General features: G+C 51.1%; 19 non-coding genes across 19 annotated transcripts; all 19 read right to left on the bottom strand.

The window, feature by feature from the left end:
* Positions 1 to 3,582: 3,582 nt before the first annotated feature.
* On the bottom strand, positions 3,583 to 3,698 carry LOC122991290. The gene has a single exon (XR_006405694.1). It is a non-coding gene; the product is annotated as a U5 spliceosomal RNA (small nuclear RNA).
* A 533-nt stretch (positions 3,699 to 4,231) lies between these two features.
* Positions 4,232 to 4,422, bottom strand: LOC122991230. The gene has a single exon (XR_006405646.1). It is a non-coding gene; the product is annotated as a U2 spliceosomal RNA (small nuclear RNA).
* A 176-nt stretch (positions 4,423 to 4,598) lies between these two features.
* LOC122991288 lies at positions 4,599 to 4,714 on the bottom strand. The gene has a single exon (XR_006405692.1). It is a non-coding gene; the product is annotated as a U5 spliceosomal RNA (small nuclear RNA).
* Positions 4,715 to 5,247: 533 nt separating this feature from the next.
* On the bottom strand, positions 5,248 to 5,438 carry LOC122991229. Its single transcript, XR_006405645.1, has one exon. It is a non-coding gene; the product is annotated as a U2 spliceosomal RNA (small nuclear RNA).
* Positions 5,439 to 5,614: 176 nt separating this feature from the next.
* Positions 5,615 to 5,730, bottom strand: LOC122991378. The gene has a single exon (XR_006405777.1). It is a non-coding gene; the product is annotated as a U5 spliceosomal RNA (small nuclear RNA).
* Positions 5,731 to 6,263: 533 nt separating this feature from the next.
* On the bottom strand, positions 6,264 to 6,454 carry LOC122991228. The gene has a single exon (XR_006405644.1). It is a non-coding gene; the product is annotated as a U2 spliceosomal RNA (small nuclear RNA).
* Positions 6,455 to 6,630: 176 nt separating this feature from the next.
* LOC122991287 lies at positions 6,631 to 6,746 on the bottom strand. The gene has a single exon (XR_006405691.1). It is a non-coding gene; the product is annotated as a U5 spliceosomal RNA (small nuclear RNA).
* A 533-nt stretch (positions 6,747 to 7,279) lies between these two features.
* Positions 7,280 to 7,470, bottom strand: LOC122991227. Its single transcript, XR_006405643.1, has one exon. It is a non-coding gene; the product is annotated as a U2 spliceosomal RNA (small nuclear RNA).
* Positions 7,471 to 7,645: 175 nt separating this feature from the next.
* LOC122991377 lies at positions 7,646 to 7,762 on the bottom strand. The gene has a single exon (XR_006405776.1). It is a non-coding gene; the product is annotated as a U5 spliceosomal RNA (small nuclear RNA).
* A 533-nt stretch (positions 7,763 to 8,295) lies between these two features.
* Positions 8,296 to 8,486, bottom strand: LOC122991226. The gene has a single exon (XR_006405642.1). It is a non-coding gene; the product is annotated as a U2 spliceosomal RNA (small nuclear RNA).
* Positions 8,487 to 8,662: 176 nt separating this feature from the next.
* Positions 8,663 to 8,778, bottom strand: LOC122991286. Its single transcript, XR_006405690.1, has one exon. It is a non-coding gene; the product is annotated as a U5 spliceosomal RNA (small nuclear RNA).
* A 533-nt stretch (positions 8,779 to 9,311) lies between these two features.
* On the bottom strand, positions 9,312 to 9,502 carry LOC122991225. The gene has a single exon (XR_006405641.1). It is a non-coding gene; the product is annotated as a U2 spliceosomal RNA (small nuclear RNA).
* Positions 9,503 to 9,678: 176 nt separating this feature from the next.
* On the bottom strand, positions 9,679 to 9,794 carry LOC122991285. Its single transcript, XR_006405689.1, has one exon. It is a non-coding gene; the product is annotated as a U5 spliceosomal RNA (small nuclear RNA).
* Positions 9,795 to 10,327: 533 nt separating this feature from the next.
* LOC122991211 lies at positions 10,328 to 10,518 on the bottom strand. Its single transcript, XR_006405627.1, has one exon. It is a non-coding gene; the product is annotated as a U2 spliceosomal RNA (small nuclear RNA).
* Positions 10,519 to 10,694: 176 nt separating this feature from the next.
* On the bottom strand, positions 10,695 to 10,810 carry LOC122991266. Its single transcript, XR_006405671.1, has one exon. It is a non-coding gene; the product is annotated as a U5 spliceosomal RNA (small nuclear RNA).
* Positions 10,811 to 11,337: 527 nt separating this feature from the next.
* LOC122991224 lies at positions 11,338 to 11,528 on the bottom strand. Its single transcript, XR_006405640.1, has one exon. It is a non-coding gene; the product is annotated as a U2 spliceosomal RNA (small nuclear RNA).
* Positions 11,529 to 11,704: 176 nt separating this feature from the next.
* On the bottom strand, positions 11,705 to 11,820 carry LOC122991284. The gene has a single exon (XR_006405688.1). It is a non-coding gene; the product is annotated as a U5 spliceosomal RNA (small nuclear RNA).
* Positions 11,821 to 12,353: 533 nt separating this feature from the next.
* On the bottom strand, positions 12,354 to 12,544 carry LOC122991248. The gene has a single exon (XR_006405664.1). It is a non-coding gene; the product is annotated as a U2 spliceosomal RNA (small nuclear RNA).
* A 176-nt stretch (positions 12,545 to 12,720) lies between these two features.
* On the bottom strand, positions 12,721 to 12,836 carry LOC122991282. Its single transcript, XR_006405687.1, has one exon. It is a non-coding gene; the product is annotated as a U5 spliceosomal RNA (small nuclear RNA).
* Positions 12,837 to 12,869: the final 33 nt, after the last annotated feature.

The raw sequence follows: 12,869 nt of genomic DNA, 5'->3' as shown, positions 1-12,869 counted from the left end.
TCTAAAACCAAGGACATACGTGATGCTAAAACTTTACTAAAAAGTTTGCAGTCAAAATTTAAAAGTGTGATAGGTCTCCAGTTCTTCAGGTCAGTCTTGTCTTTCTTTTTGTGAAGAAGAGTCACTATCCCTACTCTAAAACTGTCAGGAAGTCGGTAAAAATGCTCAAAATCCATAAAAACAGTAAGCAAGTCAGGTGCTAAAATGTCCCAAAAAGTCAAATAAAATTCCAAGGGAAGTCCATCTTGTCCTGGGGACTTCCCTTTCTTAAAACTCATAAGACATTTATTTAACTCAAAAATACTAAAATCTTGGGATAAAAGCACACTGTCCTTTACTGTGTTTTCAATGAATTTTAAGACTTCAGTCATGGTGTCCATTTCAATGTTTTTTTCCTTGTACAATTCTCCATAAAAATTTTCAACCGTTTCATTAATCTCTTCCATTGTGTTAGCCGTGCACCCATTGTCTTTTCTTAGTTTTAAAATGTTCCCCCCTTTATTTAAAATTTTCTTGAAGAAATATCGAGTGCACTTCTCCCCCTCTTCTATTTCCCGTTCCCTGCTCCTTAAAATGACACCCTTACTTTTTATTTCTGCTAAAACCAACATCTCTGTTTTAATTTGTTTAATCTCCTCATTAAAATCCATTCCATTTTGATTTAGTTTAAAATAGCGCTGTAGTCTTTTTTGCAGTCCCATCATGCGTCTGTCTTCTTTACTCTTTTTTCTCTTACCTGCTTTTCTGAAGAAAGTCTGGGTCTTTCCCTTCACCATTTCCCACCAGTGTGCACGTGAATCGTAAAAGTCTTGAAGGGTCTGCCACTCTTGGTACTGCTCCCTGTATTGATTAATGAGCTCCTTATCTTCTAACAGGGAGCAGTTGAGTTTCCACAGACCACTTCCTAATGTCACACCCGAAGAGAATGAAAGGGTGCAGGAAAGCATTAGGTGATCGGAGAAGAAAACAGGGGTCAATCTAGCATCGGTTGGTGGGCAGTCCCGTGTAAAAATGTAGTCGATGCGAGAGGCTCTGGTGCCATCACCACTGAACCAGGTGAAGCCTTCCTCTCTGGGATGCATGGTTTTAAAACAGTCCTGGAGTTTAAAATCCTTGCAAATGCCCTGTAATAAAACCGATGTTTTATCCACTTTAAAATTATCCCCTGCTCCCTTCCTATCATTTCTACTTAAAATACAGTTAAAATCACCCCCTACAACTAATGGTACCCTACCTAGCATGTGGAACTGCAGGTCTTCTAAAAGGTCATACCTGTCATTCTTCTCATTAAAGCCATAAATATTTAAAAGGTTAAAATCCTGTCCCATAAAAGTCAAATGTGTTAAAAGTGCCCGACCGTCTCTCACCACAGTGCTGCCCTTCACCAGAACTTGAGGATTTTTTATTAAAATGGCCACTCCATCGTTCTTGTTTTGATTTGACCCGCTCCATATTGATGATTTTGGCCACATATTCTCCCACTGTCTGTACTGTTTTAAAAACGGTAGGCCACATTCCTGTATTAAAAACACATCTGACTTAAAAGAATGAAGGAAGGATAAAACACTTTGGGCTCTAACTCTCGACTTCACACTTCTCACATTGATGGTTGAGAAGGTGAGTGTCATGAGTATGGTTAAAAACAACAGGTATGAAATTTTAAAAGACTAAAAAGGAGATTAAAACATTAAAATACCTTAAAAAGTAAAACAAATGTTAGGCAATTTCTTGTGAATGTAGCTCTTCCTTCACTCCCACTGGTGAAGAGTGAAGGGGTTGAGCTCCATTCCCCGATCGGACTCTGGGGGTTGGCCTTGGACACAGTGTCGCATTTAATTTTGAGTCTCTAGGGGTTGATTGCAGAGCTATTGTTAAAAACGAGACCTCATTTGGTGAACTGGAGGGGAAGACTCTGGGTTCCTCCACAGATGAACTGTCTGAGAAAATCCCAACTCTTCCCCTCTTCTCTGAGACTACAGGAGACTCAGAGGACAATTCTGATGCAGGCCTCTTTGATTGCTGGGCTGCGGGGAGGGGGGCATCCTCGCTGTCTTCTTGTGATTGGACTTCTTCACATTCAGAGCTAGCTCCGCCCTCTGCCTGCATCACCCCATCCTCCACAGAACTCTCCACTGGTGGGGCTGTTGTAGGCCCCTCCCCCACTCCCGCCTCACCTGATTCCTCTCCTCCAATCACAGGATTTGGCGGGAGATTTGAATTTTCCTGCCCAGCCTCTTCTGGTAGCTCTCTTAACAGTTCAGCTTGTCCGCCATTTTTCACATTTTCCATTTGCTTTGCTGCCTTCAATTTGTTGGCAAAAGACTTGGGGCAATCTCTGAAGAGGTGGTTTGAGTCTCCACAAAGATTACACCGTCTGCCATTGGAGCACTCCTCAAAGGTGTGCCCAATTTCTCTACATTTCCCACAAACAATCTGCTGGCATGCTTCTGCCAGGTGCCCATGCTCACCACACTTGCGGCAGAGCTTGGGCTGACCCTGGTAGTGAATGTAGCCCCTGTTTTCTCCCAGAACTACCATGGATGGCAGATGTTTCAAGCCTTGGAATCCTTGGGCCATTGTTGGATGGGGACCCTCCAAGCGCAATTCCAAATGCCATCCTCATCTCTCACTTTGGTAGCCTGGCCTTTAACGGTGCAGTATCTCCCCAGCCACAAACAAATGTCCTCTGCATTCACTGTCTCATTGAACATCCTAACAATAACCGTTTTCAAAGCATTATCAGTCAGTTTCTCAACATTGAAAGCAGAAAACTGGGGTTTCACATTTTCAAAGCGTGTCCAGAACTCTCTTAGCAAAACAGCAGATCGAAAACTTACATCAAAGCCTTTGTTGTTTGGCAAGGTCAATATACAATTCAGGTCCTCTGGTTTAAAGTTCAATGTTTTCTGAACTAGCTTCCGGGAAAAGTCTAGTCTTGACATCGCTAGAAGCTTTCCATCTCTCTCTTGGAAGATAAAACGGACACTGTGGTGCCTCCGCATGCCGGCATGGGTGGCCGACATGGTGGAGGCACCACAAGTTAAAACAACTAAAAGCAACTAAAACCTTTAAAAGTGCAAATAAATATGCTAAAAAGCTCAAAAACACCAATAAATAACTAAAATACCTTAAAACCAACCAAAGTAAAGGAAAAAAAAGAGACTTACCTTTCTGTCTGGCTTGGTCAAGATGTTACTTACCGCAGAGTACAGTTAGACAGTCCTCTGAGCCAATGAATTCCTATTTGTGCAAGATGTACAACTACAAATAGAGTTGGTATACTTTACACAAGGAATGAAGAGAATATCCTCCCAAGCAGTAGTAAGTAATTAATGCCACAACAGGCAAGAATTTTTACCACCAACAGGAGGCGACCGCAGTCTTAGCCAAAAGGCCGAGAAGCGATGAACCCCTGCGGTCTGCCGCCCGTGGTGCCCTCCTGCACAGGTCTCGCTCGTCGCGGCGCAGTCGTTTCAAACGGCTCCAAGAACGACTTGTGCTTAGCGGCTCCGCCCAGGTGCTCCTTGACGCAGCCGCACGCCTCGTTGACGACAGCTGCTTGGCTTTTCACAAACACACGAGGCTCTGCCAAACTGCAAAGCCTGCCAAAAATAGGTTTAACTCGTGGGTGTTCCTCTCCACGGAAGTCTTTAGTAAAAGGCGAAAGACTTGTACGTTATGAAGAGAAACCAGAGTAAGTACGGCCCGCTCCTCAACAGCAGCCCAAAGACCCCAGTCGTCCCAGTCACCACCTTCACGGTGAGGCTCCCTTGGCTTGCCACGTACCAAATCCCAGGCCACACCCGTTTCCCCCATCACGGGCTCTATCCGATCGCAATGCTGAGATATTAAGGGCTGGCTGTCAGACGCAGGCTACCAAAACACAGAAATACTCAGGCGCCCGCATGCGCTCCATGGCTCCAGCAGGGAAGACGCAGCGCAGATCCAAGGGCTATTTTGGACCTATCGCAGCGCACGGCGACTTTCCCTCTTTGTCATGTTTGTCTGTCAACCAGACGTGCAAATCTCACGTTGTACGCTGCACTTTTGCCCCAGTTGTCATAGCTGACATATATACGCTCATTTGAGATGGGGAGCGTCATAAAGGCTGCTTTTCCACTCTCCCAAGCCATAAACGCTGCTGCCATCCGCTTTGACTGACGACAGTGACAGCTTGCACGCTGAGCCCTGCCGCTTTCCTCCGAGCACTTGGCTTTCCACAAAGCAAAGAGAAGGGTGCACCGTTCCCGGCGGCACTGCAATACCGGGTCGATGCGTGGAGTGAACGGAGCAAGCCCCTCTTTCAGCTCCAGGTGCTAAAAATCCGTTTAATACTTTGTCCCCGTATAGAGGACATATCAGATATTAAACTGATAAGAACAGATACTACACTTGATCTTAGCCAAAAGGCCGAGAAGCGATGAACCCTTGCGGTCTGCCGCCCGTGGTGCCCTCCTGCACAGGTCTCGCTCGTCGCGGCGCAGTCGTTTCAAACGGCTCCAAGAACGACTTGTGCTTAGCGGCTCCGCCCAGGTGCTCCTTGACGCAGCCGCACGCCTCCTTGAGGACAGCTGCTTGGCTTTTCACAAACACACGAGGCTCTGCCAAACTGCAAAGCCTGCCAAAAATAGGTTTAACTCGTGGGTGTTCCTCTCCACGGAAGTCTTTAGTAAAAGGCGAAAGACTTGTACGTTATGAAGAGAAACCAGAGTAAGTACGGCCCGCTCCTCAACAGCAGCCCAAAGACCCCAGTCGTCCCAGTCACCACCTTCACGGTGAGGCTCCCTTGGCTTGCCACGTACCAAATCCCAGGCCACACCCGTTTCCCCCATCACGGGCTCTATCCGATCGCAATGCTGAGATATTAAGGGCTGGCTGTCAGACGCAGGCTACCAAAACACAGAAATACTCAGGCGCCCGCATGCGCTCCATGGCTCCAGCAGGGAAGACGCAGCGCAGATCCAAGGGCTATTTTGGACCTATCGCAGCGCACGGCGACTTTCCCTCTTTGTCATGTTTGTCTGTCAACCAGACGTGCAAATCTCACGTTGTACGCTGCACTTTTGCCCCAGTTGTCATAGCTGACATATATACGCTCATTTGAGATGGGGAGCGTCATAAAGGCTGCTTTTCCACTCTCCCAAGCCATAAACGCTGCTGCCATCCGCTTTGACTGACGACAGTGACAGCTTGCACGCTGAGCCCTGCCGCTTTCCTCCGAGCACTTGGCTTTCCACAAAGCAAAGAGAAGGGTGCACCGTTCCCGGCGGCACTGCAATACCGGGTCGATGCGTGGAGTGAACGGAGCAAGCCCCTCTTTCAGCTCCAGGTGCTAAAAATCCGTTTAATACTTTGTCCCCGTATAGAGGACATATCAGATATTAAACTGATAAGAACAGATACTACACTTGATCTTAGCCAAAAGGCCGAGAAGCGATGAACCCTTGCGGTCTGCCGCCCGTGGTGCCCTCCTGCACAGGTCTCGCTCGTCGCGGCGCAGTCGTTTCAAACGGCTCCAAGAACGACTTGTGCTTAGCGGCTCCGCCCAGGTGCTCCTTGACGCAGCCGCACGCCTCCTTGAGGACAGCTGCTTGGCTTTTCACAAACACACGAGGCTCTGCCAAACTGCAAAGCCTGCCAAAAATAGGTTTAACTCGTGGGTGTTCCTCTCCACGGAAGTCTTTAGTAAAAGGCGAAAGACTTATACGTTATGAAGAGAAACCAGAGTAAGTACGGCCCGCTCCTCAACAGCAGCCCAAAGACCCCAGTCGTCCCAGTCACCACCTTCACGGTGAGGCTCCCTTGGCTTGCCACGTACCAAATCCCAGGCCACACCCGTTTCCCCCATCACGGGCTCTATCCGATCGCAATGCTGAGATATTAAGGGCTGGCTGTCAGACGCAGGCTACCAAAACACAGAAATACTCAGGCGCCCGCATGCGCTCCATGGCTCCAGCAGGGAAGACGCAGCGCAGATCCAAGGGCTATTTTGGACCTATCGCAGCGCACGGCGACTTTCCCTCTTTGTCATGTTTGTCTGTCAACCAGACGTGCAAATCTCACGTTGTACGCTGCACTTTTGCCCCAGTTGTCATAGCTGACATATATACGCTCATTTGAGATGGGGAGCGTCATAAAGGCTGCTTTTCCACTCTCCCAAGCCATAAACGCTGCTGCCATCCGCTTTGACTGACGACAGTGACAGCTTGCACGCTGAGCCCTGCCGCTTTCCTCCGAGCACTTGGCTTTCCACAAAGCAAAGAGAAGGGTGCACCGTTCCCGGCGGCACTGCAATACCGGGTCGATGCGTGGAGTGAACGGAGCAAGCCCCTCTTTCAGCTCCAGGTGCTAAAAATCCGTTTAATACTTTGTCCCCGTATAGAGGACATATCAGATATTAAACTGATAAGAACAGATACTACACTTGATCTTAGCCAAAAGGCCGAGAAGCGATGAACCCCTGCGGTCTGCCGCCCGTGGTGCCCTCCTGCACAGGTCTCGCTCGTCGCGGCGCAGTCGTTTCAAACGGCTCCAAGAACGACTTGTGCTTAGCGGCTCCGCCCAGGTGCTCCTTGACGCAGCCGCACGCCTCGTTGACGACAGCTGCTTGGCTTTTCACAAACACACGAGGCTCTGCCAAACTGCAAAGCCTGCCAAAAATAGGTTTAACTCGTGGGTGTTCCTCTCCACGGAAGTCTTTAGTAAAAGGCGAAAGACTTGTACGTTATGAAGAGAAACCAGAGTAAGTACGGCCCGCTCCTCAACAGCAGCCCAAAGACCCCAGTCGTCCCAGTCACCACCTTCACGGTGAGGCTCCCTTGGCTTGCCACGTACCAAATCCCAGGCCACACCCGTTTCCCCCATCACGGGCTCTATCCGATCGCAATGCTGAGATATTAAGGGCTGGCTGTCAGACGCAGGCTACCAAAACACAGAAATACTCAGGCGCCCGCATGCGCTCCATGGCTCCAGCAGGGAAGACGCAGCGCAGATCCAAGGGCTATTTTGGACCTATCGCAGCGCACGGCGACTTTCCCTCTTTGTCATGTTTGTCTGTCAACCAGACGTGCAAATCTCACGTTGTACGCTGCACTTTTGCCCCAGTTGTCATAGCTGACATATATACGCTCATTTGAGATGGGGAGCGTCATAAAGGCTGCTTTTCCACTCTCCCAAGCCATAAACGCTGCTGCCATCCGCTTTGACTGACGACAGTGACAGCTTGCACGCTGAGCCCTGCCGCTTTCCTCCGAGCACTTGGCTTTCCACAAAGCAAAGAGAAGGGTGCACCGTTCCCGGCGGCACTGCAATACCGGGTCGATGCGTGGAGTGAACGGAGCAAGCCCCTCTTTCAGCTCCAGGTGCTAAAAATCCGTTTAATACTTTGTCCCCGTATAGAGGACATATCAGATATTAAACTGATAAGAACAGATACTACACTTGATCTTAGCCAAAAGGCCGAGAAGCGATGAACCCTTGCGGTCTGCCGCCCGTGGTGCCCTCCTGCACAGGTCTCGCTCGTCGCGGCGCAGTCGTTTCAAACGGCTCCAAGAACGACTTGTGCTTAGCGGCTCCGCCCAGGTGCTCCTTGACGCAGCCGCACGCCTCCTTGAGGACAGCTGCTTGGCTTTTCACAAACACACGAGGCTCTGCCAAACTACAAAGCCTGCCAAAAATAGGTTTAACTCGTGGGTGTTCCTCTCCACGGAAGTCTTTAGTAAAAGGCGAAAGACTTGTACGTTATGAAGAGAAACCAGAGTAAGTACGGCCCGCTCCTCAACAGCAGCCCAAAGACCCCAGTCGTCCCAGTCACCACCTTCACGGTGAGGCTCCCTTGGCTTGCCACGTACCAAATCCCAGGCCACACCCGTTTCCCCCATCATGGGCTCTATCCGATCGCAATGCTGAGATATTAAGGGCTGGCTGTCAGACGCAGGCTACCAAAACACAGAAATACTCAGGCGCCCGCATGCGCTCCATGGCTCCAGCAGGGAAGACGCAGCGCAGATCCAAGGGCTATTTTGGACCTATCGCAGCGCACGGCGACTTTCCCTCTTTGTCATGTTTGTCTGTCAACCAGACGTGCAAATCTCACGTTGTACGCTGCACTTTTGCCCCAGTTGTCATAGCTGACATATATACGCTCATTTGAGATGGGGAGCGTCATAAAGGCTGCTTTTCCACTCTCCCAAGCCATAAACGCTGCTGCCATCCGCTTTGACTGACGACAGTGACAGCTTGCACGCTGAGCCCTGCCGCTTTCCTCCGAGCACTTGGCTTTCCACAAAGCAAAGAGAAGGGTGCACCGTTCCCGGCGGCACTGCAATACCGGGTCGATGCGTGGAGTGAACGGAGCAAGCCCCTCTTTCAGCTCCAGGTGCTAAAAATCCGTTTAATACTTTGTCCCCGTATAGAGGACATATCAGATATTAAACTGATAAGAACAGATACTACACTTGATCTTAGCCAAAAGGCCGAGAAGCGATGAACCCCTGCGGTCTGCCGCCCGTGGTGCCCTCCTGCACAGGTCTCGCTCGTCGCGGCGCAGTCGTTTCAAACGGCTCCAAGAACGACTTGTGCTTAGCGGCTCCGCCCAGGTGCTCCTTGACGCAGCCGCACGCCTCGTTGACGACAGCTGCTTGGCTTTTCACAAACACACGAGGCTCTGCCAAACTGCAAAGCCTGCCAAAAATAGGTTTAACTCGTGGGTGTTCCTCTCCACGGAAGTCTTTAGTAAAAGGCGAAAGACTTGTACGTTATGAAGAGAAACCAGAGTAAGTACGGCCCGCTCCTCAACAGCAGCCCAAAGACCCCAGTCGTCCCAGTCACCACCTTCACGGTGAGGCTCCCTTGGCTTGCCACGTACCAAATCCCAGGCCACACCCGTTTCCCCCATCACGGGCTCTATCCGATCGCAATGCTGAGATATTAAGGGCTGGCTGTCAGACGCAGGCTACCAAAACACAGAAATACTCAGGCGCCCGCATGCGCTCCATGGCTCCAGCAGGGAAGACGCAGCGCAGATCCAAGGGCTATTTTGGACCTATCGCAGCGCACGGCGACTTTCCCTCTTTGTCATGTTTGTCTGTCAACCAGACGTGCAAATCTCACGTTGTACGCTGCACTTTTGCCCCAGTTGTCATAGCTGACATATATACGCTCATTTGAGATGGGGAGCGTCATAAAGGCTGCTTTTCCACTCTCCCAAGCCATAAACGCTGCTGCCATCCGCTTTGACTGACGACAGTGACAGCTTGCACGCTGAGCCCTGCCGCTTTCCTCCGAGCACTTGGCTTTCCACAAAGCAAAGAGAAGGGTGCACCGTTCCCGGCGGCACTGCAATACCGGGTCGATGCGTGGAGTGAACGGAGCAAGCCCCTCTTTCAGCTCCAGGTGCTAAAAATCCGTTTAATACTTTGTCCCCGTATAGAGGACATATCAGATATTAAACTGATAAGAACAGATACTACACTTGATCTTAGCCAAAAGGCCGAGAAGCGATGAACCCTTGCGGTCTGCCGCCCGTGGTGCCCTCCTGCACAGGTCTCGCTCGTCGCGGCGCAGTCGTTTCAAACGGCTCCAAGAACGACTTGTGCTTAGCGGCTCCGCCCAGATGCTCCTTGACGCAGCCGCACGCCTCCTTGAGGACAGCTGCTTAGCTTTTCACAAACACACGAGGCTCTGCCAAACTGCAAAGCCTGCCAAAAATAGGTTTAACTCGTGGGTGTTCCTCTCCACGGAAGTCTTTAGTAAAAGGCGAAAGACTTGTACGTTATGAAGAGAAACCAGAGTAAGTACGGCCCGCTCCTCAACAGCAGCCCAAAGACCCCAGTCGTCCCAGTCACCACCTTCACGGTGAGGCTCCCTTGGCTTGCCACGTACCAAATCCCAGGCCACACCCGTTTCCCCCATCACGGGCTCTATCCGATCGCAATGCTGAGATATTAAGGGCTGGCTGTCAGACGCAGGCTACCAAAACACAGAAATACTCAGGCGCCCGCATGCGCTCCATGGCTCCAGCAGGGAAGACGCAGCGCAGATCCAAGGGCTATTTTGGACCTATCGCAGCGCACGGCGACTTTCCCTCTTTGTCATGTTTGTCTGTCAACCAGACGTGCAAATCTCACGTTGTACGCTGCACTTTTGCCCCAGTTGTCATAGCTGACATATATACGCTCATTTGAGATGGGGAGCGTCATAAAGGCTGCTTTTCCACTCTCCCAAGCCATAAACGCTGCTGCCATCCGCTTTGACTGACGACAGTGACAGCTTGCACGCTGAGCCCTGCCGCTTTCCTCCGAGCACTTGGCTTTCCACAAAGCAAAGAGAAGGGTGCACCGTTCCCGGCGGCACTGCAATACCGGGTCGATGCGTGGAGTGAACGGAGCAAGCCCCTCTTTCAGCTCCAGGTGCCAAAAATCCGTTTAATACTTTGTCCCCGTATAGAGGACATATCAGATATTAAACTGATAAGAACAGATACTACACTTGATCTTAGCCAAAAGGCCGAGAAGCGATGAACCCTTGCGGTCTGCCGCCCGTGGTGCCCTCCTGCACAGGTCTCGCTCGTCGCGGCGCAGTCGTTTCAAACGGCTCCAAGAACGACTTGTGCTTAGCGGCTCCGCCCAGGTGCTCCTTGACGCAGCCGCACGCCTCCTTGAGGACAGCTGCTTAGCTTTTCACAAACACACGAGGCTCTGCCAAACTGCAAAGCCTGCCAAAAATAGGTTTAACTCATGGGTGTTCCTCTCCACGGAAGTCTTTAGTAAAAGGCGAAAGACTTGTACGTTATGAAGAGAAACCAGAGTAAGTACGGCCCGCTCCTCAACAGCAGCCCAAAGACCCCAGTCGTCCCAGTCACCACCTTCACGGTGAGGCTCCCTTGGCTTGCCCAAATCCCAGGCCACACCCGTTTCCCCCATCACGGGCTCTATCCGATCGCAATGCTGAGATATTAAGGGCTGGCTGTCAGACGCAGGCTACCAAAACACAGAAATACTCAGGCGCCCGCATGCGCTCCATGGCTCCAGCAGGGAAGACGCAGCGCAGATCCAAGGGCTATTTTGGACCTATCGCAGCGCACGGCGACTTTCCCTCTTTGTCATGTTTGTCTGTCAACCAGACGTGCAAATCTCACGTTGTACGCTGCACTTTTGCCCCAGTTGTCATAGCTGACATATATACGCTCATTTGAGATGGGGAGCGTCATAAAGGCTGCTTTTCCACTCTCCCAAGCCATAAACGCTGCTGCCATCCGCTTTGACTGACGACAGTGACAGCTTGCACGCTGAGCCCTGCCGCTTTCCTCCGAGCACTTGGCTTTCCACAAAGCAAAGAGAAGGGTGCACCGTTCCCGGCGGCACTGCAATACCGGGTCGATGCGTGGAGTGAACGGAGCAAGCCCCTCTTTCAGCTCCAGGTGCTAAAAATCCGTTTAATACTTTGTCCCCGTATAGAGGACATATCAGATATTAAACTGATAAGAACAGATACTACACTTGATCTTAGCCAAAAGGCCGAGAAGCGATGAACCCTTGCGGTCTGCCGCCCGTGGTGCCCTCCTGCACAGGTCTCGCTCGTCGCGGCGCGGTCGTTTCAAACGGCTCCAAGAACGACTTGTGCTTAGCGGCTCCGCCCAGGTGCACCTTGACGCAGCCGCACGCCTCCTTGAGGACAGCTGCTTGGCTTTTCACAAACACACGAGGCTCTGCCAAACTGCAAAGCCTGCCAAAAATAGGTTTAACTCGTGGGTGTTCCTCTCCACGGAAGTCTTTAGTAAAAGGCGAAAGACTTGTACGTTATGAAGAGAAACCAGAGTAAGTACGGCCCGCTCCTCAACAGCAGCCCAAAGACCCCAGTCGTCCCAGTCACCACCTTCACGGTGAGGCTCCCTTGGCTTGCCACGTACCAAATCCCAGGCCACACCCGTTTCCCCCATCACGGGCTCTATCCGATCGCAATGCTGAGATATTAAGGGCTGGCTGTCAGACGCAGGCTACCAAAACACAGAAATACTCAGGCGCCCGCATGCGCTCCATGGCTCCAGCAGGGAAGACGCAGCGCAGATCCAAGGGCTATTTTGGACCTATCGCAGCGCACGGCGACTTTCCCTCTTTGTCATGTTTGTCTGTCAACCAGACGTGCAAATCTCACGTTGTACGCTGCACTTTTGCCCCAGTTGTCATAGCTGACATATATACGCTCATTTGAGATGGGGAGCGTCATAAAGGCTGCTTTTCCACTCTCCCAAGCCATAAACGCTGCTGCCATCCGCTTTGACTGACGACAGTGACAGCTTGCACGCTGAGCCCTGCCGCTTTCCTCCGAGCACTTGGCTTTCCACAAAGCAAAGAGAAGGGTGCAGCGTTCCCGGCGGCACTGCAATACCGGGTCGATGCGTGGAGTGAACGGAGCAAGCCCCTCTTTCAGCTCCAGGTGCTAAAAATCCGTTTAATACTTTGTCCCCGTATAGAGGACATATCAGATATTAAACTGATAAGAACAGATACTACACTTGATCTTAGCCAAAAGGCCGAGAAGCGATGAACCCTTGCGGTCTGCCGCCCGTGGTGCCCTCCTGCACAGGTCTCGCTCGTCGCGGCGCAGTCGTTTCAAACGGCTCCAAGAACGACTTGTGCTTAGCGGCTCCGCCCAGGTGCTCCTTGACGCAGCCGCACGCCTCCTTGAGGACAGCTGCTTGGCTTTTCACAAACACACGAGGCTCTGCCAAACTGCAAAGCCTGCCAAAAATAGGTTTAACTCGTGGGTGTTCCTCTCCACGGAAGTCTTTAGTAAAAGGCGAAAGACTTGTACGTTATGAAGAGAAACCAGAGTAAGTACGGCCCGCTCCTCAACAGCAGCCCAAAGAC

The sequence above is a fragment of the Thunnus albacares genome, chromosome 10 (assembly GCF_914725855.1).
Source record: "Thunnus albacares chromosome 10, fThuAlb1.1, whole genome shotgun sequence".
NCBI lineage: Eukaryota > Metazoa > Chordata > Actinopteri > Scombriformes > Scombridae > Thunnus > Thunnus albacares.
The sequence above is the reverse complement of the archived record's forward strand: the minus strand, read 5'-3'. Positions and strand labels throughout refer to the sequence as shown.